Here is a 9,014-nt window from a genome sequence, read left to right on the forward strand (position 1 = left end):
CGGGGGTAGGGGACGGTAGGCATCTCGGCTCTGTGGCTGTGCTGCCTCGCCCCGGGTGCTTGAAAAGGTCCTTCAGTAAGGGGCCAATGCGAATTAGGCAGAGGGAGGATAAAGTTATTTTGAACAGAGGGAAGGTCACTATTTCCAACCCCTTGGCTAAAGGACACTGTCCAATTCTAGAGACTTGTTTGGCTTCTGTAATTATAAGACTTTGCAAATAATTACCAGTATTAAGAGGGTTGTTGTGATTTGGTTTGGTTCTGGTTCTTTGGTCTGTCAGGCATGACTCTTCCCCCAGTGTAGGTGACGGTGTCCCCACTGTGTGTGCGAGGAGGGCTTTTGGACACTTCTTTTCTCATTTAATCTCCTCCAGACCTCTGTGGGCTGGGTTCCTCCGAAGAAGGTAATAAAGCCTTAGGAGCCCCACCGAGGGACTGGGCATCTCAGCACAAGAGATAGTCACGGCGCTTCCAAGCACGGGTGACTTCTCTGTGCAGAGACCAGCCTTTGTGGTCAAGGCTAGCCTCTCAGTGGGAGTTTCTCCAGGGGAAGTTAGAAATGGAAAGAATTAAGGGAGACGGCGGAAGCAGTTGTCCTTTCTCTTAGACTCTTCAAAAAAATGAATCTGCTGTCTACATTTATACCCACCCAAAAAGGAACCTGAACTATGACTCTCCCTCCACCACCTTCCTTCCTCCCACCTTGCCTTGGAACATAATATTTTTTACAGCTTCTGAATGAGCTTCTAGTTTCCCAGTGAGCCTCTGAAAACAAGGTATCCAGACTTGTGCTGATTCTTGGTAGTTGAACTAGTGCTCCCCTGAGAACTAGCGAAAGTGGCTTCAGAGCCAGCACGGTGACCTGGTAAGTAAGGGAGCCAGATCCCACGTGGGCAGCTGCGTGGTTCAAGTTCCAGACTCAGCAGCTTGAAAAATATTCCAAGTGCATGTGTGTCTGTTCCAAATCCCACCCGGGTGGAGAGATGGAGAAGGGATGGCAGTATGCCCACCGTGCCCCATTGGGGGGTGCGTTCTCGCTCTCTTTCTTGGTCTCTCTGACCCTGGTGAGCACGTGTGCCCTCTCACGATATTTTTAAGAAGTGGTGACAGACATCCGTGTTCAGCCTCAGGGCTTGCCTTAGCAGAGAGATGGGCTCCATTGCTTCAAAAGGCTCTCCCATCCCCCATTTTGACATTTTGGCATTGACGTAATTTTAAATTGATCTTCTGATTTTTTTTCTGAGTAGGTAGATCAATCATCAAAGTGGAATGCATGAATCCCAAGGCGTGGGAAGAAAGTGTGAGACTTCCGAATCGATTAGGCCACATGTAAGGAGTCTCATGCCACACTGTACATTGAGGAGTCTCAGGATGATCACAGGGAGGCCCTCCACAGTGAATGATAAGAAAATAATAGGGACAGCCGGTGACGTGGTGGTTGGGGTGCTAGATTCCACATAGCCACCATCGTGGTTCGAGTCCTGACCTGGTGGCTTGAAAAACATGCCAGGCGTACGTGTACGTGTGCCCAAGATCCCGACAAGAAAGAGAAATGGAGGAAAGGGATTTAGTGTGACCATTTCCCATAAGGGAGGGGGCTTTCTCACTTTCTCTCTCTTGTACTTTGTCTCTTTCTCTGTCTCTCTTGTGAATGCATATACCCTCTGGAAAAATTAAAAAAAAATAAGAGAGAGAGAGAGAGAAATGACACTTCTAATTTGGCACAGGCTTATCCTTAGCCACATAATGAGGTTAAGAAAGATAATCTTATATCTGGTAAGAAGCCAGAGCCAGCTTGCTGACACAGCGGTGAGGAACTGCTCAAGCAATGCTGGATCTGTATTGAATATCACAAATTCAGTTCCCCACTGGACCTGGGGAACATTCTGGGTGTGTACACCCGTGATCCTGGCTGGGAAGTCTGGGGGGCATGCATATTGAGGTGTGAGACCTCGTTGAGGGTGCTTCTCTCTCTCTCTCATGAAAGAAAGAAACTTGGGAACCAGCAGTTAGCATAATGGCTATGTCGCTGGACTCCCACGTAGTTGACCGCAGTTTGTGTCCCGGACCCGGTGGCTTAAAACTCACACCAGGCACGTGTGCGTGCGTGCCCAAGATCCCAAGAGGAGAATGGAGGAGAAGGGATTGCGGCGTGACCATCCCCCCTGGGGGGTGATTTCTCGCTTTCTGACTCTATGTCTCTCTCTCTCTGTCTGGTGAGTGCACGTGCCCTATAGTGAAAATGTCTCCAAAAAAAAAAAGAAAGAAAGAAACTTAAAAATCAGACAAATAATTTTAAAAGATCATGGAAATGATGGAGAATGTAGATTGATGTTCTTTCTCATTGTTTATGACCCTCACCCAAGTACATTGTGCTGTGTGATATTAGCCAGTGATAGTACTGTGGTTATAAATAAGCAAATCAAATGTAAAAATATAATGTAATATAAATATGCATATTTTAAAGGCAAGTAATCAAAACATTTTGCCTGAGGAGAGCATAGTCAAAACAGTTGAAGAACCTGGTCTGGCCAGCATGTGCCCCGCAGAGTGCCACGGAGCACAAATTCCTCAGTAATGAATGCGGTCATTTCCCAAACCACCGTTCGCTAACAGATTCAGAGTTCCCTGAGCTTCCCATTCTCTTGGTAACACAAGTCGACCAAGTACATGCTGATCACAGTTCTTGGGTTGCTTATGTTTGCCTAGCATCATTGATCATTTGCTCCAAACCTGTTTTTGCTTGTTTCACTTGCCATTGTATTTAAACAGTGTAATTAAAAATTATGTAAAGCAATGAAATAGAAAAGGAAAGAGACCTGTTGGTTCTATAAAAGCTAAGTTGAGGCTCAGCCTCAGTAGTGCAGGCAGTGAGGCATTATTGTATGATGCTAGAGACATGTGGGAGGCCCTGGGTTTGGATCCTGGGTCTACCCGAACACTCTGTGAATATCTCTGGGTACACCAGTGATCCTAGTTGGCTGGAAGGCTTGGGGTACAGGGGGAAAGACCCTGCCTGATGAGACCCTGTTGAGGGAATCTCCCTGTCTGTCTTTCTCTCTCTTTCATGAAAATAAATAAATAAATAAATAAATAGCTTTTTAAAAAAAGTTAAAATAAACTATGGTACATCCAGCCAATAGATTGTTATTCAGCGCTAAATAATAATAATAATAATAATAATAATAAACTATCAAGCCATGAGAAAACATGGAGGAATCTTAAATGTATATTTACTGAGTAAAAGAAGCCAATATGCAAAATCAACAAACCGTATTATTCCAGCTATGTAACATCTAAAAAGGAAAAACTATGGCAACAGTAAAGAGGTCAGTGGTTGCCAGGAGTTCGGCACGTAGAAGGAAGGAGTGGACAGAGCATGGGATTTTTAAGGCAGTATAATTGTATATTCTGTATGGTATTGTAATGGCGGATACCTGTCCTTGCGAACTTGTCAAAAACCCACAGAACATACACACCAAGAGTGAGCTGTAATGCCAGCTACGGTCTTGGATGTTGACATGTCGACGTAGGTGTCAGTTGTAACGAATGTACCACAGGGCATGATGGCAGGGGAGGCTAGGCATGCGAGAGGTCTGGAAGTTTGGGGGAACTCTCTGTACTTTCCCTTCCATTTTCCTGTAAACCTAAAACTACTCTTAAAACTTTTAAGTTTATTTTTAAAAAGAAAACAGGCTTAAAAAAAAACTAGGTTCAAAGTTTTAGGAAAACTCAATAAAGCGCTAGTTGTTTAGAAAAAGAAAAGTTATCGAGGGAAACAGCAGTTAGCATAATGGCTATGTCGCTGGACTCCCACGTAGTTGACTGAGGTTCATGTCCCGGACCCGGTGGCTTAAAACTCACGCCAGGCGCATGTGCGTGCATGCCCAAGATCCCGAGAGGAGAATGGAGGAGAAGGGATTGCGACATGACCATCCCCTCTGGGGGGTGATTTCTCACTTTCTGTTTCTATGTCTCTCTCTGTCTGTCTGGCGAGCGCACACGCCCTGTAGTGAAAATCTCTCCAAAAAAAAAAAAGAAAGAAAAAGAAAAAGAAAAGTTATCATGCCAGAAGATGGCATGGTAGTTAAGGTACTAAACTCTCACATAATAAATTACGGTTCAACCTCCAGATCTGGCAGTTGCTTTCTCGCTTTCCCTCTGTCTCTGTTTCTCTGGTGAGCACAGGTATCCTGGAGTAAATTTTAAAAATAATAATAATTACAAATGACATAGACTGAATAATTCTAAAATAAAAGTTATCAATTTGGTTATGGGATAGATAGCTAAAAAGATTTGACAAAATTGAGGCCAGCAGGTGGCATGGTGATTAAGGTGCTCAATTCCTACATGGTGGACTGCAGTTTGACTCCTGGACCTGGTGGCTTGCTTTCTCACTTTCTCTCTCTCCTCTTTCTCTTTGTCTCTCTCTGGTAAGTACACGGCCCTACAGCAAATTAAAATAATAATAAATTAAATTAAATAATTCTTTTTAAAAAAAGATTAGGCAAAATTTGGAAAATGAACAAAAACAATGCATTTGGATTGTCATAATATTTCAGTTTTCTCTCCAAAAACAAAGAAAACTAGAAATCGTAGACAGTGCAGTACGTATTATGGTTTATAGAAAAAAGATGGTGCAGAGCTCCAGTCAAGTGGTATATATATATATATATATATATATATATGGCCTGGGCCCTGTATTAGCAAATTTTTTAAATTAAATTATGTATTTTTAAAGAATTATTTATTTGATTCATTCATTTATTTTAATTTGACTAGAGAGAGACACACAGGGAGAGAGAGAGAAAGTGAGAAATTAAGAAGCCACCGGGTCCAGTACTCAAACCATGGTCAGCCATGTGGGAGTGTCCAGTACCTTTACCACCATGCCACTTGCTGGTTCCCCAAAATTATGTATTTTTAAGTTAAAAGACCTAAGATTGTAGATGTCATTTGTAAAGGCTTCTCTGCTTTAACTAATTTAACTAACCAACTCTTAAGTCTTGTTTACACTAGATAGAAGGATTTCTACTCTATTTTTCAGGGATTAGGAGAGAAGGAGTTTGTTGTCAAAACAAACATGTCACCATGTAAGATGTGGCTCTCTTAGCCATGAGGCACAGGGCCAGCCCTCCACAGAATGTTTGAAATCCCCTGGCTTGTATACTTGATGCAAGAAGGCTTTCGACCTGCCCACTTACTGGGGCCACCTGCTAGGTCAGCCTCAACACTGACTGGCAGTTATGTGCCTTCAAGTTTCCACTCTGCCTGGCCTGGACCCCAGGGACCTGCTCAGCCCAGAAGGCAAGTGGTTAAGGAAGTGAAAGCTACCCAAGGCAAGATGGGCTTCCTAGAAGGAGGAGGCAGGGTAGGGTGCTGTTCGGACATGGAGGGAGAGGAAGTGGTTTGGCCAGCAAGAAGTCAAGGTTCCCCTAGTAGAAGGACCCGAGGACACAGTGAGAAGAGTGAAGAATGAAAACCTCATTTACGTCCCCGTGTGCTCCCTCTTCTACACTTTGTCAAAAACTGCTGCTTCATCTTCAGGAAGCCATGACCACACAGACACACACTGAAAATGAGACACGTGTGGAAACAGCCAACTCCCCTTTGTCAGGGATTACTTTTCTTGGCTGAATTCCCCTCTTCCTGGCTCCCCCAACTCCTGCCTGCAGATGCAGATGCACGTCTGAACTTGAACTCACAAGCAAGGAGAGTGCTGGGAAGATTTATTTGGGTAAATTACTTCCCCTTCAGCTGAGTCCTGACCTAAACCACAAACGGGCTTAGTGGGCCTTTGAAAACTAGTGTTGTCAGCAGCAGCCCTCACTGGCTTCTCGGTGAGCCAGAGACCTTGCCATTACAGATCCTGGAAAAGGTATCCAGCCTCTTTACTGCAAATTATCCAACATGCACAGGAGCTTGTCAAAGCTTAGACTTACGAATACCTTAAGTGTGCCTTAAGTGCGAACTTCTTAATGTTCACACTTAAATGCCTTACGTGTGAACTTCTGGGCACATTAACTCTTGGATTTTCCACTTCAGCTATGTTGGGACTTTGGTAGTTTGTCTACTTGCCTTTATTTTCTAAAGGAAAATCAAAATGAGATTTATATGTTTATTAAGGAAAGTAGCCAATTGTAGAAGAAGTGTGAAATCCTGATTCTAAAAGCAGGACTCCCCAATAAATAACACGAGTGCAAATACCAGAGGCGCCGTCTCCGCCACGTCCATGTCTCTGGGCAGACTGTGCTGGACACTGCCTCTGTGAGCACGGAGTCCCCTGTCAGGAAACTGAAAGTCCCAGTAGGAAATGTCCCCTGAAATTAGAAACAGCTGGGGGCAGGCAGTACATCCAACACCCCCACAACCGAAAAGAAACGGGGTGGGACTTGGTTCCCATGTCCAACTCGGCAGGCATCTTCCTTTCCAGGCTGCTCTGGGACTCTCCAGGCCCGAGGGCCCTTGTCCAATCTATTCATACCAATGTAATTAACATGCACATGTGCTTTGGGCTTTAGCTCTTCATATGGAAGTCAAGTGTCGACATTCTTACAGTGTTGCAGCACTGTCGTTCTTTTTAAATTTGATTTTATTTTTTAACAGATAATGCATTCACATGGTTCTAAACCCAAAGTGGTTTGAAACTACTTTTAGAAGTCTTGCTGCAACCACTGGCCGGCCACCTTGCACCCCACTCTGACACCTCCGTGTAACCACTTTTATTGGTTATTCTTGTTTATCCTTTCAGTGCTGCTTTATCCATATATTAACTCATTCTTTCATTCAACAATGATTTACTGAGCAACTACTGTGTTCTGAACTGCTATGTTTTAGGTACTGTTTTAGAGCTACACCTTTGCTTTCATGGAGTTTGTAACCTAGAGAGGTGGAAAACAAGCAATAATAAAAAGAATAGAGCAAGGAGGGTGGTGGTCTGGAGGTTTGAAGGGGGTACACTGCAATTTTTTCCCCATAGGGTATGTATGTGAGACAGAGAGAGACAGTGAGAGGGAAAGTGAAAACTCATCCCCCAGTGGGGATGGCCACAGTAAAATCCCTTCTCCTCCATTCTCCTCCTGGGATGCTTGGCATGTACGCACACGCATCTAGTGTGATTTTCAATCTGGGGGGTCCAGGACTCAAACCACAGTCAGTCATGTGGGAGTCCAGTGCCTTAACCACCATGTCACGTGCTGGCCCCACATTGCAGTTTTAAATAGTGTGATCAGGGTAGGCCTTACTGAGTTAGTGGCACTTGAAACAAATATTTGAATAAGGTGAGGGGTTTAGTGATGAAAGGATCTCGGAAAAGGTAATTCAGACAGAAGGAACAACCCATACAAAGGTCCTAAGTAGAATGACACTCGTATTTAAGAAACAGCAAGGTGCCAGGTATGGCTGGGGGAGAGGGGGGGGGGGGAGTGATCAGGGTAGGCCTTACTGAGTTAGTGGCACTTGAAACAAATATTTGAATAAGGTGAGGGGTTTAGTGATGAAAGGATCTCGGAAAAGGTAATTCAGACAGAAGGAACAACCCATACAAAGGTCCTAAGTAGAATGACACTCGTATTTAAGAAACAGCAAGGTGCCAGGTATGGCTGGGGGAGAGGGGGGGGGGGGAGAGGAGAGGGAGGTGAAGTCAGAGAGGAACTCAAACCAAGTTGGGAGCAAGTGGTCAGACTCTGGACATATTTTGAATTAGGCACTAATGGATTGGGTATTATTGAGTGGGGGAAAGAGAAAAGTCAACAATGGCTCTAAGAGTTTTGACCTGAATGATTTGCAAAATAGCATTTCTGTCAGCTGAGACAGGAGGACTATAAATGAAGTGAGTTAGGGAGGGAAGATCAGTAGTTTGACTATGCATAAATTAAATTGAAGTCCCTGTTAGAAGAAATGCCAACAAATAATTGAACATTGTCAGTTTAAGAATAGTAGCTAGTGGGCCAGCAGGTGGCACAGAGGTTAAGATAGCTGTATCCTACACAAATGACTATGTGGTTCAAGTCCCAGACTTGGTGACTTGAAAAACATGCCAGGCACAGGTGCATGCTTGCCCAAAATCCTGAGAGGAGAATGGAGGAGAAGGATTGCAGTATAGCCAATTCTCTGGGGAGTGATTTCTCACTTTCCCTCGCTTTCTGTCTCTCTAGAATGAGCACATGTGCACTATAGCAAAAAAAACAAACACATGTGCACTATAGCAAAAAAAAAAAAAAAATCTTTTAAAGAATAGTAGTTAGCTATGATACATGATAAGATAGCCAAGGGGGTGAGTACATATATAAACGAGTAGGTGGGCCCAGCCGCAGTGGCACACACTGCTAAGATGCTGTGCTCCACAGGCTAGGACCATGTGGGAGGCCCAGGTTCAATTCTTGGTCCAACCTACAGGTTGGCCAATGGTGTGTACCTCCTCTTCAATTGAAGAAGGCTAAGACAGGAGGATCTGGAGATCAAGACTGGCCTGAGCATCATAGAGAGACTATCTGAAAGAGCAGGGTATGATGTCATGTACCTGTGATCCCAACAGGGAGGCAAGAGAATCCCAACACAAGGAGACCCTGTGCTTAAAAAAAACTTAAATGAGGAAATGGACCAAGGGCTGAGCCCTGGGACATGCTATGGTTAAGAAATGAGGGTGGGAGTGGAGAACTTACAAAATAAACCAAAAGACAGATATTTTATATCCACTGTTCTGCACCTTGCCTTTTTCATTTAGTAATCCATGCCTCTTTTCATAATGGTATAGGGAGAAGTTTTTCTTTCGTTTTTTATGGCTGCATACTATTCCATCAAAAGGGCATACCATAATTTAATCAGATCCTGAATGATAGACATGTGGTACTTCCAAGTTTTCGCTGCCCATGACCAATGTCATTCCTTTGCATATGCCTCATCTCTTGTGTGTCAGCTATGCAGCTGCCACAGTCCAGGAGTGAATATTCACAGCTTGTCAACTCTCACCATTTCTTTTTTTTTTTTTTTTTTTGGGGAGGTTTTTTTTCCCCT

At 43.9% G+C, this 9,014-nt stretch overlaps 1 protein-coding gene across 1 annotated transcript in view; it reads left to right on the forward strand.

The window, feature by feature from the left end:
• The window catches only part of CCDC162P (coiled-coil domain containing 162), a 185,821-nt gene that overhangs the window by 144,513 nt on the left and 32,294 nt on the right, over positions 1-9,014 (forward strand). The window lies entirely within an intron of this gene.

This window comes from Tupaia chinensis, unplaced genomic scaffold (assembly GCF_000334495.1).
Source record: "Tupaia chinensis unplaced genomic scaffold, TupChi_1.0 Scaffold000527_1, whole genome shotgun sequence".
NCBI classification, from domain to species: domain Eukaryota; kingdom Metazoa; phylum Chordata; class Mammalia; order Scandentia; family Tupaiidae; genus Tupaia; species Tupaia belangeri.